Source organism: Wasmannia auropunctata, unplaced genomic scaffold (genome assembly GCF_000956235.1).
Source record: "Wasmannia auropunctata unplaced genomic scaffold, wasmannia.A_1.0 LD336085.1, whole genome shotgun sequence".
NCBI classification, from domain to species: domain Eukaryota; kingdom Metazoa; phylum Arthropoda; class Insecta; order Hymenoptera; family Formicidae; genus Wasmannia; species Wasmannia auropunctata.
The window spans coordinates 1,060,833-1,087,772 of record NW_012026805.1 but is presented as its reverse complement, the minus strand read 5'-3'; the positions used below and the strand labels follow the sequence as shown (position 1 = coordinate 1,087,772).

Sequence of the window (26,940 nt, the reverse complement as noted above, 5' to 3'; positions counted from 1 at the left end):
CTTGGCGTAATCTTTTTCTTTTTATGAAAAGAGTTTTGGTAGAATTTCACTACTTTTTGGTAATATATTAAATTTATATTAATATTTATACTTTTCGTATAATTCAATTTTTAGCTTGTAAAAATGCTTGTAAAAGATTTTTCTGCAATATTGAAATAAAATATAAAATTCTTATTTTGTATTTTATTTCAATATTGCAGAAAAATCTTTTGATACTTATTCTTATTACTTTTGTAAAAAAAAAAAAACATAACAGTTATCGTATACTATACAAACGTATTTCAGGAGATGGTAGACTGCTGTCTACACTTTTCATTGTTTAACATTAACATTGTATTATTTATTATGTTAAAGACAAATACTTTCATTTACTCTTAAAGTGATAAATATATATTATATTATATATTATTATACCTTTTTATATTTTTGTTTTCCGTGAGAAATCCAAGAAGAAATATAATCTTAGGAACACGAATAGGAGAATAACATATTAAAAGCTTATCGAAATCGGAGGGGGACACTTAGGTCCTTTTCTTATTAGAGAACAATCGTCTTCAGTGTTAAATACACAAAATTCTTATGATTTCTCTCTATTGCGTAGAAACACTGCAATATGCATAAATGTGCGTTTACAATAATTTTATGTATTCAACATTGAAGATGACCATTCTAGGAAGGTCGAAACATATGTTTAATTTAAATTATGATTTTATTACATAACTAATTTATTTATCTTTAAAAATACATTATATTAGTAGTACAAACACCCAGCGAGCTCATTTAGCTCTCCATTATTTACTGATTATCGAATTAAAAAAACATCACATTTGAGAATATGTTTAAACGTCACTGTTTCACACAAGAAATAAATAATAATATTCTAACCCAAGGCCATACATCATTAGTGTAACTTTAACTTTTAATATCTTCAACTACGAATATATTTAAATCGTTATTATATTTTTACTTTCGGTATCGATAAAAATGCAATACAATCTAATAGAAATGCCAGTAACCGAAGCAAAAATAAAACTAGAAGAAAATATACAAAACTTAATGCATTTTTCAAATACACAGTAAACGAATATTAAAAAATCATAAGTTTGGCTTACATTTTTTTATATGTAGATATATCTTATTGTTTCAATGATAATTGCTTAAAATCAAATGTAAATGTTACTTTTGAGAGGTTGTTTTACTATTTAAATTTTCAAATGGTTAATAAAAAATACGTGTCTCTTAGTTATTTTTGTGTTTGACATCATATTTGAAGAAGAACCAAATCAATATCGAATACCCATGACATATACGTCTCTTGTCTTGAAGAACGACTTGAGAAATATGAGAATCAATCTTTTTCAATTATAGATGCTTCATTTTCTTAGCGTGCGAAAAGCAATTATTAAAAAAAAAACGTTTTTTAAAATTTAATTTATAGCATATTTAAAGCTATAAATTGAGTATCTTTCCTTATGAAAAAAAAAAATAGAATGTGATTTCGCGAAGAAATAAAATAAAGAGCAATAAGAGTAAAATTAATCAGTAAGAAAGAATAACGTAACATTCAATAATTTAACATTAATATAAAACGCTGGTGTAACGCTTAATCGAAAGTTCAAATTTTCAGTAATGCCAAATGTGATCTGAAGAGGATCTTGGTGTTTAATAATAATTATATATGAATCTTACAATTTCTAGTTCAGATAAACTGCGCGTCGAATATTTGTCAGTCTTGAAACACAGTTCCAGACTAAATCTGGATTTAGTTAGACATAGTCGGTAGACGAACGATAAGACGCCTGGAAAATAGGAAGGTTCAAATCCTGGCTAAAGTATTAATATTTTTCGCAATAAGTTATTCTAAAATAGATTCAGAAAGATTAATAAGATACTCATTGGCATAAAAAATTATTAAATTATTGCTTGTGCAATAATTGTAATATTATATAGTCCGGATTCAGTTTAAAACTGTATTTCAAGACCGATAAATATTCGGCGCGCAAACAAATATTTACCTGAACTACAGAAATTGTAAGATTCACATTATTATTAAGCTGCACCAAGATCCGCTTCAGATCGCATTTGACATTACTAAAAATTTATCTTACCTAATAATTTATTTCAAAGATTCTAAATTCGAAGATTAAAAGAAGAAATTAATAAAAAAAACTTGAACTTGATAACGTTCCAGATACAGATTATAACTGCAATGTTGCAGCAATATATTAAAACATTCCAGCTATATTGCAGAAATGTTACAATATTGCTGTGGTATAACAGTTACAATCTGTGTTTGCTGATTGGTATGACTATAAGAGATAAGCTTATTTCTTCTCACGTTTTTACACGTCTCTACTCTTGAACAAGTTCTTTAGAATTATTGCAACCTCGCTCTAACATCGACTAATTGTTCTCTCTTTACGCGTTTTATCTTCTGCATTTAATCTAGAGCGGCTGCAGGCATTTCGGATCGCGCAAGAGTCGTGGAATGCCCAGGACACAGAATAGCGTAGGATATATAGAATCAATGAAGTGCCGAGGCACACTACTAACTTGCGCCCGTTACACCAGCGCGAATTAAGCTTAACTTTTAATTAATTAAAGTTTATATACGTTACCTGTTCTATTCGTCCAACGACTCGGCCGACTCTTCCCACTGATCGCCTCTGTTTAATCGACCCTTGTGAGAGAAACGACGGAATGACGAGGACGACCCTCAAAGACAAGAATACGGCACCTGCGTACGGCGCAACGTCCCCTTTTCACAGATGTATACGTCGAACCGTAATTCTTCAAGCGGCTTGCGATCAGATCCAGCGTCCGTCGAATTCATGTCGCGTTCCTTGCAGGTACGAACTCGTTGTTTCTGTGCACAAAACAAGCGAGATCTGTCTCAGATATTCCGGATTACGTACACATCGGTTAGTCACGCGTTCAGGATGTATAGTGATATAGATATATATTTATACCTTCCATGCGCTCGGATATTTACAGTCAGTACTGAAAATCTATAGTGCACGTGACGTATGCTTTAAATTTTCGACACTGACGGGGAGGAATCTCGGGGGAGAGAGGGAATGCAGCTCATATAAAAATTGATACTAAAACTATGTAGGGGAGACCGGGACTAAAAGTTCCGAGTGGTAAGTTGTTCTGACGGTTAATTTTCAAAATGAAAAGAGATAGCGTTGTTAAAGCTATCGCGTGATCGACTCACGCGATGAAAACAATTGAAAACAACTGAAAAAATGACATTTAATAATTTATATTTTTAAAATATAACCGTTAGAACAACTTATTCCCGGAGCTTTTAGTTCCCTACATATGAATCAGTTTGCAAAATATAGATAACATCAATTTTTATTTAGCAACACATTTTTATAGTTCATTTACTGTTTTCGCTATTATTTATTATCATATAATACTTTAACTTAAAACATAATAAAAATGTCAATTTTTTTATATATGTACATATACTTTAAGTAATAAAGATTATTTATAAGTTACATTGCTATACAAAGTTTTATTACAATATAGACATTAGTTGTTCAGTAAGTCAAGTTTATTTATGTGCTTATTTATGAAACAATTAATTTCTGTATCGTAACAAGATTTTGCATGAATCTTGAATATCTAAAGCCTTGAATACCTAAATTTATACAAAAAAACCTGATATTTTGTCATTACTTTTTAAGTTAAAGTATTATAAATAAAAAACAAATAGCAAATACAGTAGATAAACTATGTTGATATATTGTTAAATAAAAATATGATGTTTCGCATCTCACTTATATATAGTTTTAGTATTTAAATAACAATAAATGATTTTACATCCGACACGTGTATGACACAAGAAAAAAAACTGCCTTTTGTAGTGAAGGTCATCCTAATATAAATTTAATTTTAATTTAGTGATATTATTATTCCCGTTTCAGTTTAAAATTATGTTTCAAGACTGAAATTAGATTGGCGCGCAGAATTGGATATATATGTATATAACTTCACATTAAAATATTATCAAGCACAAAGATCTAGCTCAAACCAAAAAGGCAGTTCCTTTCTGAATTGTTTTAGTATTTATTTTGTTTTAGTATTTATTTTTATGTGAAAATTATAAATATTAACACGTTTTCAACTTTAAAATTTTTACAAGAAAGAGGAATTCTGGTTTAAAAAGCGATTTTTAAGATTAAATTTCATAATTTATTTATAGGAAAGCTATCAAGTATAGAAACGTAAAATTTTGGACATACATACCTGATGAAAAAAATTATCATATATCTCATTTTAAAGAATTTGTCATATTTTCAATTGATAAAGATTTCTGAAAAAATATCTTAAATTTTTTTATATTTTATATAAGTTTTTCCACAGAAATAGAAATTATATAATGAAGAGAAATCTTAGAAAACTTAGAATAGAATATTTCAGAATGCATGTATATGTAAAAAATTCTAGAAACGATGTAGACTTTTTCACTTTTGAAAATTGTTCCAATTCGCGTATAAAAAAATCTTAAAAATTTTCTAAAGTCATAAAATTTTACCAAAATTCTGAAAAATTATATGAATTCTTAGAAAAATTGTCACTAAAGTAATTCATGTTTAAATTATATGAAATGAATTTTTGAAAGCTCAATATTCTCAAAACTGTAAACCGCTATGCAAATCCTACCTTAAAAATATGATTGGTAAAGATTATTGGAGGATTTTTATCTTAAACGATTCAACAAAATTTTTAATCCATATAAATATGATCCATATTACAATCAAGTATCGATATCTTTACAATTTATATATTTTTTTATTGAGAAAAAAAGCAAAACTTTGAAAAAAATTAAAACTTTGATGTTTATAATGCCGTATTTTATTAAATCTTAGTATAACTTTTTCATTCTAGTACAGACAATACCGACATTCATAGAATAATTAAAAATTTTGTTGACTCGTTTGTTTTGTATAAAACATTATAGAAGTATTATCCTCCAATAATATTCTCTAATCACCACACTATCAAGTGTTTTTTTTTAAGATAGGATGTTTGTAACCGTTTATAATTTCCAAAAAAAATATTGAACTTAAACACTTTCAAAAATTCAAATATACATATGTATGTTTAAACATAAATAAATACCATCTTCTAATATCCAAAATTTTATATTTCTGTGTTCAAACCTTTTTTTTTAAATCGTGAAATGTACTTTTTATATCTTTTAAAATTAAAATCACTTTCTAAACCAGAATCCTTCTTAACGCAATTATGTGCACGTAGTCCAACCAATCATATAGAATAATCATCGGAAAACAAATATAAGATATTCTATAATATTTTTTGTGATTTTATCTTAATACTTTTGTACATAAAATAATGATATTAGTATCGTGAGTTTTTCTGATTATAAAATTGCTTAAGAATTAATTAAAAAGAAACTTCTCGGCACGTCATTTTAAATCTCTCGACGTAAACGTTTAAACGGAATATTTTTTACGTACAGTTCCTTTTTCTTTTCACGTTGCAACAGAGTACCACAAAAAAATATATTACACAATATTTTACGATATCCGCATAATTTTTAATGATCTTATTTTAATAGTTCCATGCATAAAATACTGAAATTACAAGTGCGATATTATTATTTTTGATTGGAATAATACTGAATTAATACTGAATTAATTGCTGATTGATTGAACGTAGGAATCTAAAAAACGAAGTTCATGGCGTATTACTTTTTTTTACCTTTGACGCAAACGTCGCAAATGTTTAATCGGAATTCCTGTATAATACATAATCCTCGTCACGACAGAGTATTACGAGAAAAACAAATGTTTTACAAGTTAGTGTACGATATTCGCATCAATGATTTTACTTTACGCATAATCTATGTATGCTATATAATATTCAATCTCAGATATTATTTATGAATAATGAACTAATATCGCAAGTTTTTCTGATTGTAATAATAATTGAATAAGGATTAAAAACCGGAAGAGATTCTTGGAATATATAATTTTTTAAATCTTTTTTATCTGTTACGTGAGTATTTAATCAAAATACTTTTGAGCAAAATCCTCTCTTATAGCGTTGTGACGGGGATTTATCGAAAAACACAAGACATATTAAACGCACTTGTGCACATAAAAAATAAGGAATAAGAGATACGTGCGCGTCAAATTTAATCTAACGTACCGATAATATCGTGATAGACCGCAATGCAACCGAATACATTATATCACTTTGCATTTGTAAAGCAAAAAAGTTCGCATACACTATAATTCAATTAATGTAATTTATTTATTATATTCATCCCGTCATAAGTAAGAGTTCAGAAGGACGAGATTCATTGTAAATAGTAATTACATTTTAATTACATTAGCATATACGCGTTTTACGTATTTTGCAACAGCATGCCCGTCGGGTACATACGCGGTTCGTTCTAAAGCGGTGTAATAAGAGAGAGCACAGATAGGAGATCGATAATCGTCCGTCACACGAAAGGGCGTTACAAGCATGCCTTGCCAACCGATTTGCGAGCGGTGCGGTCTAACGTACCGTAAGGGGGTTACCAGGGTATTCGGGCTTTATGCAGGGCGTTGGGAAGAATGGGAAGAGGAAAAGAAACGCACGCGCGACACCGCGTAGACAAAATCGTGGATCGTCCGACCTTGAGAAATCTCCGACTTCCTAACGAGAATCGCGGAGCGACCCTCAGCAAACACAGATTATAGGTAACTGCAATGTTGCAGCGACATTCCAGTTATATATTGCAGACATATTACAATGTTGCTGCAACATTGTAGTTATCTGCATTTGCTGGGACTAATATGTCTCCTGGACGGGATGCGCGGTAAAATTATTCGTTATCTCGTAATATCGATGTGACGCGATGTTATCTTACAGTGTAACGGTACTGTTTGCACCCATCGCTCGATATAACTGCATTTTTTCCCCTTCCGCGTAACGCGCGCATCGCGCAGAGAGAGAGAGAGAGAAAGAGAGAGAGAGAAAGGGCGAAGACTCATCATGACTTGAGATTCGCTCGAGGGCGGACGCAGGAAACCGAGCGGCGCGGCGAAGGCTTTGACAATGTACGAGAATTCGTCACGAGAGGAATTACAGTCGAAAACGCGACGAATGCCACCTCCCGAGGATGCTACCATCTCTCCTCCGCGATCGACGTCGCTGCTACGTGCGGATAATTGCCGGCGACTTACTGGCGTGCGTGAGTTCACAATGCGACGTGAATTTATATAACTGCCGGGCGGCTTGAACGTCGCCGTACAGTGGCGGATACATTGTAGAAATATGATGGCAAATAAAATTCTCAAAAAAAAAAAGCGAAGCTTTCTTTAGCATTTCAATAATTCGCGACATTACAGATCAAGTGACCTTCCAGAAGATATGACACGGAATTGACGAATTAAATCAATCGTTAACGAGAATAGCCCAAGTCAAGCTGAATTCGAATTTTTTAGAAAGCTGCAAAAGGCTATTTCTCTCTCTCTCTCTCTCTCTCTTTCTCTTATATATATATATATATATATATATATATATATAAAATACATATACATATAATAAACCACGTGTTATATACTTTGACTAAAATACTTTGTTTGAAAAATAATAATAATGTTTTTAAAGATAATAATTTAAAAAATGGATATTTTTTGAAAGATAATGACTTAAACGAAAGTCTTAACAAACATTTGTTGGTGAAAGTATTTTCTTTTGCCGCTCATACCTTAAAGCAACTTAAGTGTAATTATCTTATCAATTACTATCAAAATTCACACTTTAATCAACATTATTGAACTTATAAAATACCTTACAAAACTGTAATAAAATAGACATATTATTCCATCAAATCGAATTAAATCGAATCGAGTCGTTGAAATATAACTTTTCACTGGCAACATTTAATTAATAATTATTATTAAGTGAAATTTTAATAAAAGAAGCTGTGAGAAAAATTATATAATATAGAATTTATTTTAAGGTAAATATATGTATACGTGCATACATATATTTAATATACTCATAATAAATATTTAATATAAGACTAATAAAATATATTTTACTTATTGTCGCAGTAATTGAAACAATTAGATGAAAAATCATCAGAGAGATCAATTATTACAGTACTCTAATATATTACTTAATAACGTACATTATATATACGGAATGTTTCGCGAAGAAACCGACAAACTTCTCTATGATTTGAACTCTAGAATGTATTCTAGAATTCAGTTTAATAAACAAAAAAGTTCGTAAATACTATAAATCAATTCAACTGAATTATCGAGACAATTTTATTTATAACACAGAAAAAATATTATACAATTATATATAATTTTTATGTAAATATTCTCGTAATCACTATTTTTCAAATCATAATCATAAATCATATCACAAATCAAATCATAAAACACATTAATAATTCAAAATATCCACCTTCTGCTCGCAAACGTGTTGTTATTTGTTATAAACAGAAATTATTTAGCCATCCAAACTTGTAGGGCTATCGGGGCCTATTCAAGATGTGTGTTTTTCTTTCTAAATATTCATGCATCATAATTAAATAATGATTATTCAAAAAACAATCACGCTGGCCAGTACTCATATTCCGTTTTTATTTTGAGATCGTTTTAAGTAATACCTTAAGATGCTAATATGGCTTTGTGATTAGATTATAGCCGGTATTCACAGTCGGTTCTTATTTCAAAGCTGTCATAAGTAATGCCTTAAGATGCTAATATAACTCTATGGCCTTTGGCGTATGACATCTTAAATGTTGATCCACAATAAGGACTTTAGCCTTACGTCGTAAGATATTGACCAATTACAATCGATTATTCTCCTCATATATGACTACAATGATTGGTCTATTTCTTACTGCTTAGAGCTTAAAATCCTCATTGTGGACCGACAGAAAATTTACATTAGAAAACACACGTTTTGCTTTAATTTTGCTTTTTATTTTCGGAAGATATAAAACTTTAAAAACGCTTGGTACGAATTCGCATTCAGGTGTTCTTTATGGATATTCAAATGAGACGTAGCCTTTACGGGTTAAATATAAGAATTATCTATAAATATTGGTCGCTGGAATAATAATTTAAAATAATGATTCGTATATTGTTCGTAGAATATGGTTCTTGTATTTAAGACCGTCTAAAGTATAATACATCTTCTCGACATCAGATTGACGTCTTCTAGACGTGTTTCTAGACTTTAGACGGAATGTGTGTTTTCCAATGTAAATTTTCTGACCAATCGATTGGTAATATTAAATTTTCCTCCCCAAAAACGTAATTGTTTTCAAAACTGTGTGTTAAATAAAACCATTTCTGGAAAAATTATTTTTTCAATCAATAATTATCGTTTTTTTAGTTTTTAATAAAATGAGACAAACCTTACTAAATTTTATTAATAAAACGTTGTTTTAAGTAAACGTTATTTTAAGTAAAAAATAGTTTTAATTAAATAAAATAAAAATAAATATTTTTCCTGGTAGTGGATAGTTTGGGTTTTTTTTGGAAGTAAGAAAATAAATAAAACACGGTTATAAATGCATAAACAATTATTTTATTAATATGTGAGGTTTAAAAATAATGTTTATATTATTTACATAAAATTTAGAAGAATAATTATTTTTATCACTTATATACAATAAATAAATAATCTTGATTAAAAAATACTTACATTTTGTATATAATGAAGCTTCTAGATCGATAAATAATTTCACTTTTCTCGTACTCCCCGATTTTACACACGTATGTGACATGTAGGTGCGAATTCGCACCCAAACGAATTTTCAATAAGCCTCAAGCAAAGGCTAAGGCGCAATGATCCTCGGGACTTTTCTACTTCAAAAAATAGTGTACAAACATAATTCACGTAGTGGGGAAAGACCGCCAAATTCATCTGTTCTCAAATGCCCACAAGTTGAAAATTTTGTGAGTGCGAATTCGCATCCAGGTGTCCTTTACGGGTTAAGAATTAACAGATTAAGACCTGTCTTTTAGGTACAGTCTCAAGATGTCATATTTAGTCATATAATCTTAAGATATTACTTAAGTCTTACACTAAGAATTAATGACTATGAATACTGATCAGCATTAATGTTTCTCGAATAACCATCGTTCATGATGTATGAATATTTAGAAAGAAACACGCGTCATAAATATGCTCCAGTATCCTTGCAAATTCAAATGACTAGGCATTTCAGTCCCCCTTGTACCACAGACCGTCGTTAATTAATTCGGCCAAGTTCAATGCAAATACTAAAATTATGACCTCTATTATTCCATCAACTATCTGCTGACAGGTCTCTGATCGTCAACAGATCGTCATCGTATTATATATACATGAGACGTCAAACAAGCCACCACAAAAACAAGTCCAGAAGTCAGGAGATCGAGTAGGCCATGATATACAGGATTATTCTTTTCCTATCGATTTATTATTGGAGTAAACGCTGTTAAGGTACATCGTTTCCTCTTTAAATGTGGTGGTGCCCTGTTGTATTGTAACCCCACATATCGTGCTTGAAGAGGAACTGACAAGAATTAAATTTTTCATATCTCGATAGCTGACAATGAGTTAAATTGAACTATAGTGTATACGAACTTTTTTTTGCTTAGAATTACCTCTAGAAGACATCCTAAAAATTTGTCGGTTTCCTCACGGGACACTTTGTAAATAAAATAAAATAATATAGAGTTTCTTTTATTATCAACACTCGCACACAGAGCTTACTATTTTTTTTTTCACATAAATTCAAACTTACAATTTGACACAATAGAACATTGACAATAGAACATATCAAAAATTATATAAACATTAATACAATAAGGCATTTAATATTTACTTTAATAACAGAACCTTACTGTTTTTAGCTTTTTAATTTAGGAAAAATGATTTTTATGAAATCGTCAATGTATATGATTCGTATTAGAACCTCTTAGATTCAAAATTTTCGAATAGTTCGGATTCGAATCATAGAAATTAAAATCCAAATTGAATCGAATTTTACCTAATTCAATTCAATTCGATTCATATTCCAATAATTCATATCTTTAATTTTATACGTTGTATTTTTCAATCAAAATGACCTTTGCCAACAAAATCGTCAATTGTCTTTTTCTCAGGCTAATCAAAAAGCAAGAGTAAATTCGAAAATAAAAGTTGGATTATTAACACATTTCGTATACCTATATAAAAAGAATTTAATTATTATTGAAATCTTCGCGGTATTCCGTTCAATTTAAACAATAATATAAGGAGGGGAAAAAATCCAGACGAGCAACAATAGGTTAAACAATTGTTAAGTAAAATATAATCTTTATTTAAAAAAAACCAAAGTTTCGACTCGTCTTCTTCAGTCAAAACAAATAAATTAATAATAATTCAAATGAATTTGAGAGCGCCTTCTACAATCACGACTGGATCTTGGTGCCTAATAAATTCTATACGAATTTTTAAATCCATTATTTAGCCATTTAAAAATTATTGTTTAATAATAATCATTTTATTAATATAAAAATAAAGATTTGTCATAAGAAATTAAGAATTATGTCGATAGTTAAAAAAAGCCGAACGATTCACAAAATTAAATTAATATAATAAATTATTTGCATTATTTAAGTGAATGTTCGGATAGAAGATCGGTGGAGCCCCCCCCTCTTGCCTTGCACCTCCGCTTCAAAAAATGTATTACCCAACCTAACATAAGCCTAACTTAAATTGAACTAAATTTGCAATTTAGTTCAATCTAATCGGAGAAAGTGAGATCTCAACGTCTTTTCGCAACGAGAGACACTTTTCGCTTCAGCTCATACCAAAAATTCTTATTTTTCGGGACATAAATGTCGCAAATACCAGTGTACTTGCTCATGTTTCATAACGCACCGTATAGGTGTTGTCAAACAGGATCAAACAGGTCATAATTAACATATGACCAAAGTAAAAAAACGTTTCCTTTTTTTTTCATTCAAATCTCGTTCGTGTAAATACTCGTTTCATAGAAATACTCGGCCAAGGATACTGCAATAAAAGACACCTTCTAAATTAATAACACGTGTCGCACGATAAATCTCAATCATTTTTACTTCCGAGCCGACTACTGCTAACCAAACTAATCAAAGGTTGGCGCAACGGTAAGGGAATGCATTTCACCGAGATTGGTTATTACCTCAGTTTTCGGTAATCGCACACTAATTTGACATTAACTTTTGTACATAGTTTACTCAAATTTGATTTATCGTACAATTATGATAATTACTTACATTAACGGACACAGGGTCGATCAGTTTGACCTTTACATATAAGGGCATAGTCGTGAGTAGTAATCAAAAGGTTTCAGCTGCGGTTGCTCATTGTTTGTGGAAAAGTTGTTAAAAAACAAATAAAATTATAAACAATATATAATATATACTATATTCATGTTATTTAAAGATCGATTTTTGAAGTTAGACATATATGAATTTATTTGCATATTTAAATAAATTCCAGGTAAGCGACAGAGTCTATCCTCGAAAATTTATGACCTAATCTAAACTTAATTTCAATTCTAAATCAAAAATTACAAAAACAGGTTTGGATTAAATTAGGTTATAAATTTATGTGGGCAAGAGAATGCACAGGGAGAGCTCCGTTTATCTCTCGCCCAAACATTTTTATTCAAATATGCAAATAATGTAAAAAATGCATTCGTGTTAAGTAAAGGTCAATTTATAACGTAATTTCGAAAAATTTACCCAATCCAAATTTCAGTACTAAATTAAAAATATAGTTTGCGTTAATCTGTGAAATTTTGTGAAGATCTCCGAAATCTCCTTGTGCAGAGCTCCGTCCGTCCCCCGTCCTAAATATTAAATTTGCAAATAGTGTACTGTTCATGTTAAATAAACATGTTCAATTTATAATATTAAACATTTATATAATTCACTTCATTCGCTAATAACTTTTTAATAAACAATGAGCAACGGATTTTTATTGTTACTCAGGGTCATGACGTTTCTCAATACATATCAAGTTCAAGATCACTCTTACATTAACGAACTATGTCCGTTAATGTAAATAACTACCAATTTTTTCATTGTTAATTAATTGGAATAATAAAAGCACTAATTTTGAATTTCAAGCTAAAAATAAAAATTTGTATTTTTATGCAAAAAGATATGGAACTATCAATAACATATTTAATTAATTAATCTTAAAAATTACTTTATAGATGATTTTTTTATTCGATTTAAGTACTATTTCATATTTTTTAATTTTAATTGAATGAAAATTATTCACAAATCCCTAAGTCTAATTATGGATCAGATTATCTGTGAAATATATTTAATTTTAACTGAGCATGATGTTAATTTTTTCTATGAAATCTAATGCATTTTACTTCTTCCTAGTAAAAGTCATAAGGCAATTCTTATAGGTATTAAACTTTTAATGAATTTTTACAGATGCATCTCAATTGACGTCTCACATTTTACTTTTGAATGAGATCAATAAAATGTTAGCAGCAACGTTATAGTTAGTAAACAAGAAAGATTAACGATTGATAAACACAAATGTTAAAGAATCTTGTGATATTCAATAATTATTTAAATACAATAAATAGTCCGGAACCAGTATGTATCCAATCCAGACTTTAATCTATTATACATGATATAAATATTTAGTCATTACTTAAAATTTTTTAGCAGTCACGCGACGTATCTATACGATAATCCCGCCTAGCTAAAATTTCACAACAATGCCCGTTGATTCTGCATCAATGAAGATTCTGCATCGCGCGCTGCTCTTTCCCACGGACAGGAAAGAGTTGCTTGTTTCGTCGTTTTGTTTCGCTACGACTTTCAATATGTTTCAAATAGCGTGTTATATAAAAGGAACGTAGATGAAAAACAAGATTAACAGCGGTATACAAACATCATGTGCTCTTATGCAAATTGACAGCAGAAATAATGTTTATATCTGAAACAAAAAAAAACTAGAAAAAAAGAAAGAAACTAGAAATACGCCGTCGTGAATGAATAATGAAATCTGCAGGGGATCTGCATTGCTAATACGATGCACTATAAAACTGGACGCGGAGAGCAATGATTCGACGAAAAGCGATACGACTCTCGGTGATCTACACTCAAAACATATATAGTTTTGACGAATCTTGTTTACTCTTCTGCCGTTCGTGATTTTCGTGTGATGTCATGACAGAAAAGGGAAAATAAAATTCGGCCCTCGACGGCCGAGTCGTCGGGATAATAATACGATTGCGATGCGCCACGGACACAGACGGGGCGCCCCCGTCAAGAGAGACAGACACGGATGCAAGCGAGGGGAATTCTAGGTCACTGTCCTGACTGACATCGAGGCGATGTGCGATCGCCGGGAGAAACCGAGCGTCCGGGCGGTCCGTTACACGGGGAAACCCGTTATGCGTGCGTGGAGCGTGTGCGACGAGCGCGAGCGTGATCGCGACCATGGTCACGACCGGCTGTCACGCGCGACCGCGAAACCGATCGGCGGCGACCGAGATTCGTCCCCATTTCTTTTCGGCGATCACTCTCTCCGGAGCGTCCCTGCCCTTCCCCGCGGTCGGACATGCACGTTAAACGACGAATCAAAACTCACAAGCGTCGTCTCGTCGTCGCATGTAATACCTACTCTTCGTCACGCGTACACATAATCGGCACGCCTCACAAATTCGTGAGGACCAATGCTAAAATACCGTAACGCGTGTCGTTTGTATGAGATTCGCGAGCAGAGCGCGAATGGGCGAATTCGTCGAGTATCATCGCACTCGTTGCTCATCAATCGTGTCGATTCGCCAGGGAAACAGTATTTTTTTAACGGACTCAAACGGCGCAAATTAATTAATTCGTGATGATTCTCTTGTTATTCATTTTATATCTTCTTGTGATTACCGCTATCAGTTTTTGTAAAAAAAATTTGACCGCAATCGATCTTCTCGCGCACCCTTCTATTAATTTTTATATAATACAATTTTAAGTAAATTTTTCACATTAAAATAAATTTTCCAATAAAATATGTTCTTTTTTAATAAAAAGTTCTTCGGAACTGATTGTCTATAATTTTAAGAAAATTTTCATATCAAAATAAATTTTCCATTAAAATCTGTTTTTTTTTTAATAAAAATCTTCGAAACTGAGTTGATAGATCCTTCCAGAAAATTCACAATATACCATATAAAATCGATACAAAGTGTTCTAGATTGATATACAAATGGAAGTAAATAGGAAATGTGTATCGAAATTGATACACGCGGCGGCCCAAACCCACTTAGGTTTATGTATTCAATTGGATACACATGGCAGTCACAATGACAATCATGCGTATAATCGATTTTCAGTGCAATCTGAACGCAAACAGACAATCGCGTTCTTGCGCTTGTAGACGGCATAAACAGAATATATAATGGTATAATTACGAAATCCCAAGAAATCAGGAATCGCAAAGTAGATTACGGCCAAATTAAGTAAATTGCCCCGACGATGAAATCAGGGACGAATCACAAAATGCACGAATGATGAATTACGGAGTCGGAATGCGAACGGCGTGGAAGTGGAAGCTGTCTCGCATTGGCGAGCGACGAACTTTCGAGAATCTCGTAGCGCATCGCATCGCGGCGCATCGCGCCGCGTTAAGCCCCGTCTGACGCGCTGGGGCTTAAGAGAACGTACAAATACGCTCTCCGACCGATAAGCGAGCGTAAAGAGAGACACGTTTAGCGTCGCGTCGATTATTACCGGCACTGGCAGCTACAACGCGATGAGAAACTACGGCTTCCGCCGAGCTACATTAGGCGCATCAGATGGGACAGGTGCAGAGATGTTGCAGAGAGAGGATCCGGTCCTCTCTCGCCCGTCTCTCTCGGCTAGGGATGCCGCAAGACGAGACAAGACGAGATTTTGTAATTAACGTTTCTAAAAATCCCTAACAAATTTCTAAAAAATTATTTTGTGAAAATATTCGAATACATTTTCAATGATTTTTTTCGAAATTAAAATTTATTATTTCATTTTATCATTTTCATTTCTATCGGCTTGAGAATATTTTACAAAAGAACAGAATAATTCCTACAATTTTTCGAGATTCGAGATTTTCGAGTCTAGAATTTTGTCTCGTCTTGAAATTTAACAAGAAAAAGTCTCGTCTCGAATTCAAGACAAGGCAAGATGAGAGTTTAGAAATCTTGAATCTTGATATACTCGAGATTTTGTAATTAACGTTTCTAAAAATACCTAACAAATTTCTAAAAAATAATTTTATAAAAATATTCGAATACATTTTCGGTGATTTTTTTCGAAATTAAAATTTATTATCTGATTTCATTATTTTCATTTCTATAAGCTTGAGAATATTTTGCAAAAGAATAAAATAATTCCTACAATTTTTTTCTCGATCTCGTCTCGAATTCGAGACACGACAAGATGAGATTCTCGAAATCTCGAATCTTGACGGCATCTTTACTCTCGGCGCGCACGCCGCGCCGATCGCGGAGGAAGCGCGGCGTGGCGAGAGAAAAGTTTTATCATGCCGTGCGCGCACGATATGTTATTTACCTTACTTCACGCTCTTTGATAACCGACTTAAGCGCATGTATCGTCGATAACGGGATCCGATGCCGATGCGAAATACGCTAAAAATTCTAACGAAACAGCTACGGCCAGCGCAGCCAAATTTCACAATTAAACGCGCTCGCGCGGTCGCGGCGTCGCGAAGGAGAGGCGAATCCCGCGCGCTCAGCTCGCGTCGTCCGACCGCGCGCGCGCGTATAAAACGCAGTTGCACGACAGTTCGTGTTTAATAACGGCCAATAGCACGGCTAGCATCCGGCTGCGTCTCGAAGTGTGTCAGCGGGACACACCGACCGCCGAAACGCGTCCGAGCGTGGCTAAGACGCGACTGGAGAGACATTCCTTATCTAATTGGCATGGGCGATTGGAAAAGCGCTCGCCGATCGAAATACCGAACGGCGCGCTGTGTGTGCAAATCGACTTTCTTCCAATCGACGTCGCATGCCTTCGAAAGAAATTGCGGCCAATTTCCGGTCGCGTTCAAAAATGCGATGGCCCCACGGCTTCGAATGCTTGCACGCTTTTCCTGCACCAGAGAATTTCCCTTCGTATTTCTACTTCGTTGGGCGTCTCTCTGCGCGCGCGGCTCCCAAAAGTCTAAGCCAAAGTTATATTTGTAGAAATAAACAAACTGCGTGCGATGATATACGTGTCCGTCTAATTGACTTCGGTGGACAGCGATCTTTGCATAATAACGACACAGTTCTGTATATACGTACATATTTTAAGATGCTATATAATTATTTATCCGTGAATTATGTCCTCATTGTAATTGTGACTCAATTTGTAAGAACTTTGCGGAAAAAAATGCATTATGAAATCACGGTCAACTATAAATAGAGTTTAGCAACTTTCCGTTATATGTCCAGAAAATACAGATTATAACTGCAATGTTGCAGCAATATTGCACGGAAAGAACGATTTTGCTGGAAGGTCTAAAAATTTTGCTAAATACAGATCTGAAAATCATTCTTGTTGAATCATCAAAATAATTTTGTTGGAAAGTCAAACATGATAAGCATTTTTAACTTTCCAACAAAATTATTTTGATATTCTAGCAATCAGTTTGACTTTTCAGCAGAATTATTTTGATTGTATTAACAAAAATTATTTTTAGGTGTGAATCCAAAAATCGTTCTTTCCGTGTATAAAATTCCAGCTATATTACAGAAATGTTACAATATTGCTGTAATGTAGCAGTTATAATCTTGTGTTTGCTGGGTGTGTATCTTCTACATTTCTATAACAGCACAAATTCGGCGAAGGGACGCCGAAGTGCGACCGGCACGTAAGCGCAGGCGGAAGTTTAAAAGTTTAAAAATAGAGAACAGTATAGGAGGAACAGAGCAGGATGCGATCTCTTTCGAGCTTCAGTCGCGCCGTTGAATGCACTCCAGATCCGACGGGAACATGAAGAAACGCGAGATACACTCGGAGAGAATCGCGGTCACCATCGTCCATGACCTACGTTAAGTTTCGAGCTACGTTCGATTCGTTTCGGAGTGGAGAAAAGAGATACGTGTTTTAAGCGTGGCCGATTTAATAAAATGCAAATTCCACGGGCGCGTAATGTGGTACTCTCACTTTTTTTTTTCCTCATTCCATAAATATGTGGCGTAACGGCGGGAACGTAATAAAAAAGAAAAAAAATCTAAATTAATCTTAATTTGAATTTAAATATATATGACGCAACGCGCACGGTATCGTAACCTACAACCGACGCAAGTGTACGACATGGGCCGTGCAGTGGGAACGGCCTGCGGAGGCAACTGTACCACGTCCCTTCTGCTATAAGAATTCCCTCGATGAGTGCTCGATCAATTATTTGATCAACGATATATTAAGCGACACAGCGAAGAGAATTACTCATCCGTCTGCGGCACGATAATGACAGGCGAGTACGTATACCATGTTCCACGCGTACACGTAGTAAAACGCTTATCTACATACACGTCGACGAAACTTCTGCGCGAATGCTATACTCGCGGCTACGCGACTGCACTGGGGAATTGGGGAAACTAATTGAAAAAGGTATAGCCTATTTTCTCCGTGGAATTACTTTATCTCGGAACGAGAGAATTTTCCGCTTACCCAACGGGACCCCCATAGCGCGACTATCTCCTCGTTTCGCTGGACATCTGAGGTAGATTCGCCACGCCTGAAGAGAAGACGCCCACAGATGTCACGGGGTGAGAATATCGAAAAACGCACCTCTCTTTTTCTCTCTCTCTCTCTCTCTCTCTTTCTTTCTTCGGCAAAGATAAGACACGACGGCGACGAATCGACTTCCCTCGAAGCGGGACGACCAACGAAACATGCACTGAGCGTGTATGAAACTAACTCAAGTCCCTTATACCTGTCCAGCTCATAGAACGGAGCGTTCTCTCCCACTACGGAGGCGTTAAGCAGACCTCAACTCGCCGATACGTGCATCACATTACCCTACCCTGTGCCTACATGTATGGATAAACAGCTATTCATTTTTTTTTTTAATGTCAACGAAAAATAACAATGCAATTTTGAGCTACCAAAAACAGACATTTGTTGTCATTTGATTGTCATAAAATTTTGATTCAATAATTCTTCTGCCTTTGCATTATTTAGTATCAGGTAATTTTTTAAATATCTCATTTGTCTATCACTGTTTGTACATATTTACATGCAATTATTTTATAAATCAAATTCCAACAATACCCATAATCTTTTAGTTTTACTGTTGCAATCGTTAATTCGCTTGTTTATATCATTTTGTAGTTAAAATTTTTAAACTCGACGTGGAAATTAAATTGCATCTCAATGGAGAGATTTATTTCGATACAAATCACGAAATGTCTTGGTTATTTGCTTATCCTTTGTTTGCGAAGATAAAACGAAAAATAATTATAATCTTAAAATGATAAATCAATTTAATACATGCTCACTGGAGTTATATTTTTCAACGTTTTCGACAAAATTTGATTACGAGTCATTTCTAATAATTGTAATAATATATCAGTCCTAGTCGTTAAGAAACTTTTAACGGATTGAAGCTTGTTAAGCCCATACCGAGAAATGCGGCAATATATTATTGTAATTATACTGTGTGCAGGGTTTGGAAAATTCCACGTGAGTTAGTTTTTTGAATAAAATCAATGTCAATGATAAAAACCGGTTTTTATCAGTAATTTCCAGAATCAATGACACGAATGGTTTTTCGAAACCATTCTTTTCTAAGAAAACTTTCTAGAAATATAAAAGTGAAAGAGAATTACTTAAAAATAATTATTTCCCTACAGATTTCATTAAATTTTTTGTGCACTTACATAACTGTCCGGCGAATTCAGCATCAATTGAAAGGGTGTTTTCTAATTTAAGTTTTATTCAAAACAAAATTCGTTATAGGTTAAGAAATCAATGTAATAAATAAGTTGGTATTGTATTACAAAAATATTAAATGGTAAACTCGAATCAGATTTAAATTGTAATATAAATGTTTAATGCTACTAATTATATTTTTTATTAAACTAAAAATTTTAAATAAAATTTATCTTTTACTATTAACTTTCTTTATCTGTAAAGTTCTTGTTTAAAAAATAATTTTAATGTTTGAAAAATTTATTTTACATATTAATTCAAAAAAATTATTTATTATTATTACAAGATTTTCTTATTATAAATTGGTTTCTATTTTTCTCTTTAAAATATAGAATAACAATTTAAATTTAAGGCAAATATGTATTTTTACACAAAATAATAGAAATTATAAAGTATTATATAATGTTAATCATATAATAATCATATATTAATCATTTTACAGTTTTATAGTTTTTTTATAGTTTTTGTCAATTCATTCCAGTGAATGGAATTTCTGGAACGATAAAAATTGGTATTTACCATTTCTACCATTCAAATTTTACCATTTTTTGCAGTCAACCATGACTGTGTGTATTAAAATGTATAAAGTAAATGTGTAAAGTTAAACAAAATGTGAAATAATGAAAATACCTTCATAATCCTAAAATATTATTTTTTTGGCTGATAAAGGAATAAAAATGAAATTATTTGATCAAAAAAACACTAATTTACGAAGATGTCACCACTATATAGCAAAATTAACCGATTAGATCAAAATTGCATGTATTATGTGCCAATCTCATATTAATGATTAGAAAATACGGAAATATTCACCAATAAAAACAATCATAAGTTATATCCAAGTATATATATATAGGGTGTTCCACCTCTACCGTATTTCCTTTTAAGAATGTGTTTCTGAGATAATTTTGAGTCGAAAATCCTAATACAAAAATGTCGAGACTATAATACTTTTTAAATTATAAACAATTTAAGTTAACCAATATTAGCGGCTGAAATTCGCGCGCTTAGGCACGGCACATCCGATGGCCCCTTTTTTAAATATCAATACACGAAACTAACTTCGTGACTATGTATGTGTCGTACCTGAGCCCCTAATATTGGTTAACTTAAATTGTTTATAATTTGAAAGATATTATAGCCTCGACATTTTTGTATTAGGATTTTCGACTCAAAATTATCTCAGGAACACGTTCTTAAAAGAAAATGCGGTAAAGATGGAACACCCTGTGTATTAAATACCTTTTAATATTTGTAATGTCGTTTTTATTGAATATTTCTATATTTTTCCTATATTTTTCCTTCTATATTTTTCCATCATTCATTAATACAAGCATTAACATTAATACAAGATTAACATGTAATACATGCAATTTTGATTTAATCAATCAAATTTATATACGATTAAAAAGATCTATAAAAAACAAATCATTAATACAACAAGACTACGAGTCAGACGCAGTTAGTGGTGCGTAAATTCCTTCGCATAATGCATATATACCTATATTTTATGTATTTTACTAAAGAAAATTCTCTTAATCAAAGAATTTATTTTACGCACCACTAACTGCGTCTGACTCGTATAGCCTTGTTGTATTAATGATTTGTCTTTTATAATTTTTTTAACCTTAAATAAATTTCGAGTCAACCACTATGAAAATTAGTGTACATTTTTTTTAGAAATATATTGCTAATATTGCAGTAATACAATACTAGCAATACGCTATTAATGCATAGCAATACCTCGAGCAATACTTGGCAATATTGTGCATTAGGCAGCATATGAGATAAATGGCAATATTATTAACAATACGAAAGTAATATAATAGCAATACTAGCAATAAAGTGTGTTGTATTGCCATAATTGGCAATCACTGTACATTTTTTTAGTAGTGATTGACCCCTCGATTTTGATCGATTAAATTGCAATTATATTGTGTGCCAATCTCGTATTAATAAATGGAAAATATGGAAAATTATATATGGAATTATTCACAACAAAAACAACATTACGGTACAAATGTTAAAATATATTAAAAAATATATATGTATATTTAGAAAATTGTAAGATTCACACTAATATTAAATGGAAGCACTAAGATCCGCTTTATACCGTGTAAGCGTCATATGATCTCATTTATATATTTAGATATATTTGTAACGTATTATTGTTTTTCAGTTCTCAGCTCGCCGAGTTGTGGTTCAATGTTCTTCATATAATAACCTCCTACTCTGTGTCTACATGTACAAATAAACGCCTCTTCATTATTTTTTTTTTATAAAAATGATGTCAACGAAAAAGTGCAACGCGATTGAGCTGTCGAAAAGCATTTGCTGTTACTTGATTAAAATTCTGATTCAATAATTTTATTACCTTCTCAGAAATGTGCCTGAATTATACAGCCGTTTTATTTTTGCATTAAGAATTTGAATTTTATTTTGTATATGTAAGAATCTTGATTTATACACGGAGAGAATTTTTTTTTAAATTTACCCTGCAAATCATGTTAATTATGGGACAATATAGTATTTAAGCAAATTTTACTGTGCACTACAATAAGATTTCGCAGTAAAATTTATTGTGGTGCACAGTAAAATTTACCTAAATACTATATTGTCTCACAATTAACATGTTTTTCAGGGTAAATTAAAAAAAAAATTCTCTCCGTGTACGTCTATAAAAGATACTGCATTTTTTCACACATAACACACTAAAATTCTTGCCCTCCTAATCAATTACAGCTGTATTGCAAGAAACGAGAAATGATATGGCTCTTCTCTGAAATTTCCATAGCAAATATCGCAGATTGCAAATAATAAACATTTCCTTTTAACGCGATTAAAAATGAAAACAATTGTTTACAAAGGATATTATAGCTTAATTACAGCAATCATCTTTACACAACATAGAAATACATGAAATTACTTAAAATACACATTAAATATACAAATATGCACATAAAATAATATGCAATAAAATCTGCAATACTGTGCATTTGTATGTTTTTTAATTTTATGTGTATTTATATGCTTTTTAAACAATAAAACTTACATTTACAATATAATTTATTATTATATTTTATCACAATCTATTATCTGAGAAATTAAATGTTTTATAATATATATAAATTTTGCAAACAATCCATGTGATTGAAATAATTGCATTCTATTCAGCAATTAAATATTACGTATTAATGCTTTCTGTTTCAAACGAACAGATAATACAAAATATACGTTTTTTTTGTCTGAGATTCCATAATTAAGAAATTGTGCTAGATTATCACACAAAACTAATTAAATATTTTCAATAAAATTAATTTATTGCATAAATAATCCTATCTATGCAACAATTAATTATGGAAAAATGCTGTCCGAGATTTTGTCTGGAACAGTTCTATTTATGTTCTTTGTATAACAAATTATTATGGCAAAAAATTATATATAATCGTGTAAAATTATTATACATTAAATTACATTAAAGGAATATTATTAAACACCGAAATCCAGCCTCAATTGTATTTGACGCTTTCTCTATTTAATTATTTTTACACAACATAGAAATGCTTAAAATATACACTAAATATACAAATATGCACATAAAATATCCGTAATAAAATATTCACAATATGAAAATTACGCGTGCGGCGTGCATTTATATAGAACGCTTTCTAATAAAAACAATAATAAAACTTATCTTACATTTGCAATATAATATTTGTTATATTTCATCATAATCTATTATCTGAAAAATTATAAATGTTGTTCTAGTCATTAACTTATTATTGTTTATAATCGTTTGACTTTGCAAAAACAATAAAAAATGAAAAAATCTTTTGCATGTACTTTTATAAATATATACGGAATAACGCGGAATAAATTGAGAGTGATCAATTGATCGACATGCAAAGAACAAAGATAAAAGAAAAGATCAAATTAAATAAATATATAATATAATAACTTCAAGTTTCTACGTAACTCATCCAACTTGTGTAATCTCTTCTTTTCTTTATTATCTAACACTAAAATATCTTTTATATAAAAACTTACACAGATTATAAAGTTAAGATTATAATTATAAGAATGTTATTAATATACAAAAATTCGAAACTATTTCGAAAAAAGCAATAAAAACCTGTATTTTTAATTTAAAGCAGATTCCTTTTGATAATAAAGTCAATCTTTCCTTAAAACAAACATTGAGGAAAGTTAATTGGTCTCCATTTATTGCAATTTTTTGCATCATGTATCTTTTTAACTAAATCTGAAATTATAATTCTGACATTTTTGCATCATATATAATATTTTAACTAAATACTTTCAGATCAGACAAATTGTTTTTTTAATTTTTCTACATAATGCATCTTTTTAACTAAACCTGAAATTTAAATTCTATCATTCTTTTTATACATATGTCTCTTTAACTATATATGATTGTTAAATTAAATTTCCGTTGAAACACGCTTCGCGCGGAATTAACTAAAGAACTAAAGAACTTGGCTTTCTTTGATTTGACTCTCTCCAGTTGAAGTTTAGTTTGCGAAAGTCTCTCTGCTTCAGTCATTTACAAGTCGAAAATTGTTCTATGCCTTATCGCTAGAGAAAAATCGAGCTCTGCAATTGGCACATTAGTGAGTCGAAAGATAGTCAATAAGATAACGCTCAATTTCGTGAAAAACTCCCGGTTACGTAGTTATTTACGATTTTTCTTCTTGCCCGAGACGCGATAGACGCGATCTTTTATGATAATGTAAAAATAAATTACGCAAAGAAATGCCGCACACAGCAGGCTTCGCATTTATTATCGTTACTTGTTGCTGGTAAATATAATTTACACACGCCGTGTCCGTATATAAAAAAAAAAGGACATCCGACGTCTTTGAAATCTTATGTAATATGCGAAGAAAAAAAAATAGTGCGATGGCCGGGATGACGCTTATAAGACCATTATGCGACTTATCAGTTCGTTGGGAGCTGCGTGAAAAGGAAAAAAAAATATCGCTCAGTGCTGGGCGCCGATCATGTTGAAGACATCGGCATCGAGAAACTTTATCGTCTGCAGGGAACTCCCCGCCCCTTGGCAGTAAACCGCGACACGCGATTTCGCACCTCGAAGGATCTCTCCGCGTAAGCGAAGGATAGAAAAGAGAAGAAACAAGGTGGACCGGGGGAGGGAGGGAATCCATCCTGAAATGCAGTATCCCCGAGATTTCGGCTTGTCACGGAGGCTTGTAGCGTGGAAGTGACGCGCGCTATGTATCGATCAGGGTTTCTCTCTCTATCTCTCTCCCTGCGGACTTCACTTTGCGGCACGAGATAAAAAGACTCGTTAAGCCTTGCGGGAGAATCGCCCGCAAGAATGACCGAGATCGAGATGAGCCATTCATGGGGAGATTAAAATCATGGCGATCGATCAACCGAGGCCGCGATTCGCGGAGGGTTTTTTTTTTTCCTTCCTTTTCTCCTCTTATCACATTCCAGGCGGCGTTATTACGACGAGTCGGGCGGTAAGCGCTCCCTCGACCAATTAAACGATCATACTTAAAGCTGCCGTTACTGCGGGGAGCTGGGAGCGGACTGTCGAGAGCGGCTACCCCTAGTTTCGTGACGTTTAACAAGTCAATATTAGCCGCCGCGCCAAAGCGAGATTCCGTTCTAGAATATTATATCGTCATCTCCGCTTTCTTTTCAGCGTTTCCCAACCTTCGCCGGTAACACACAAGTCAGTATATAGCTGTTAATATTGTTTACACCCCCACCCAATCACGAAGATGATTTTTTAACCGGAAACATATTAATCTGACGTAACGCCGTCGATTACGGGTGCAACCGGGGCTGTTAAGGGCCAAAGGGTTAAGAAAGAAAGGGAAAAGAAACGCGCGGAGATGCGAGCAGGCGTGTAGGATCCGCTTGCACCTGGTCGGGCGAGATAAGGCGCCGCGCGCCGCCGAGCGGAGATAACGCCCGGTGCGTTCGACGACAGGCGTGTGCGAGATAGGGCAAGACGACGACGAGGACGACGGCGAGGCCGCCGAGGGCGAGGGCGAGGCGAACCGGCTGCGGCGCGACGAGAGGAGCGGTAACCGCGCTCCGCCCGGCTCAGGCGCGGCTCGCGCCTATTACTCCGGATATATGCTCCGGACTTATATATCTCCCGTAACGTAGGCGGCGAAAAACGTGTACGGCTAGCGCCGATATCTCTGTATACGAGCTCTCCTGTTTCACTCGCGCGGGCCGTTTCTTACTCGTGTTATACGCGAGAAGTGCTCCCGCGCGGGCCCTCCGCGCGCTCAGCCCTCGGTCGATCTTTAAAGCGGACCACCCCGCCGCCGCCGCCGCCGCCGCCGCCGCCGCGAGGTGCGAGACGACAGATGAGGAGCTGACGGTATCGCGCTCGCTCGTCGCATGCGGGCGAGAACGCGGCATCGCGCTTCCTCCCCCCCGGGGGGAAAATTCTCGCGGGCAAGCACGTTCGCGCGGATCATCAGCCGTGCCGAGGTGAGACACCGACGTGGAGAGCGAGCGATAGAAGACGATATAAGAGTAGGCGCGGCCGGCGCGACGGCTGCCAGCGGCGGCGACGGCAGCGGCGACGGCGGTGCGGCTTCCCACATTTCCGCCTTGTATTCCGCGTGAAAATCAACGTCGCACTTACCTGCTCGGTCGCGGCCCACCTCCCCCGTGCCTCGCGATATCCACGCTGTCGCACGTCCGACGCTGGCAGTACCGCTTTAACACAGAATCGCCGTTTTTACGCGTACTCGCCGCTCTTTAGATAGCGCCCCTCGCGTGCCAATCGAGTCCGCCATCTTCGGTGAACTGCCAAATACCCCTTCTCAGGCCGGCCAACCGCTGCGCACGCTCAAGCTAATTCGCGCTCTGCGCATCTCGTGCGTCTCGCGCGCGCGCGCGCGCGCGCGTGCGGTGTCTCGTCTCGCCCTTTTCGTCGCGTATTACATGTATATATATATATATACAGGGCTGGGCA

General features: G+C 33.7%; 1 protein-coding gene across 4 annotated transcripts in view; it reads right to left on the bottom strand.

The window, feature by feature from the left end:
- The window catches only part of LOC105448429 (putative fatty acyl-CoA reductase CG5065), a 71,133-nt gene that overhangs the window by 8,913 nt on the left and 35,280 nt on the right, over window positions 1-26,940 (bottom strand). The window contains exons 1-2 of one of the 4 annotated variants that reach the window (XM_011686959.1): window positions 26,608-26,771; window positions 2,619-2,866 (exon numbers count right to left, since the gene is read on the bottom strand). The gene's annotated coding sequence lies outside the window, so the exon portion shown is untranslated. Of the gene's footprint in view, window positions 1-2,618; window positions 2,867-16,586; window positions 16,725-18,692; window positions 19,263-26,607; window positions 26,772-26,940 lie in introns of those variants that run through there. The other 3 variants (XM_011686958.1, XM_011686961.1, XM_011686960.1) reach the window with 3 other exon arrangements.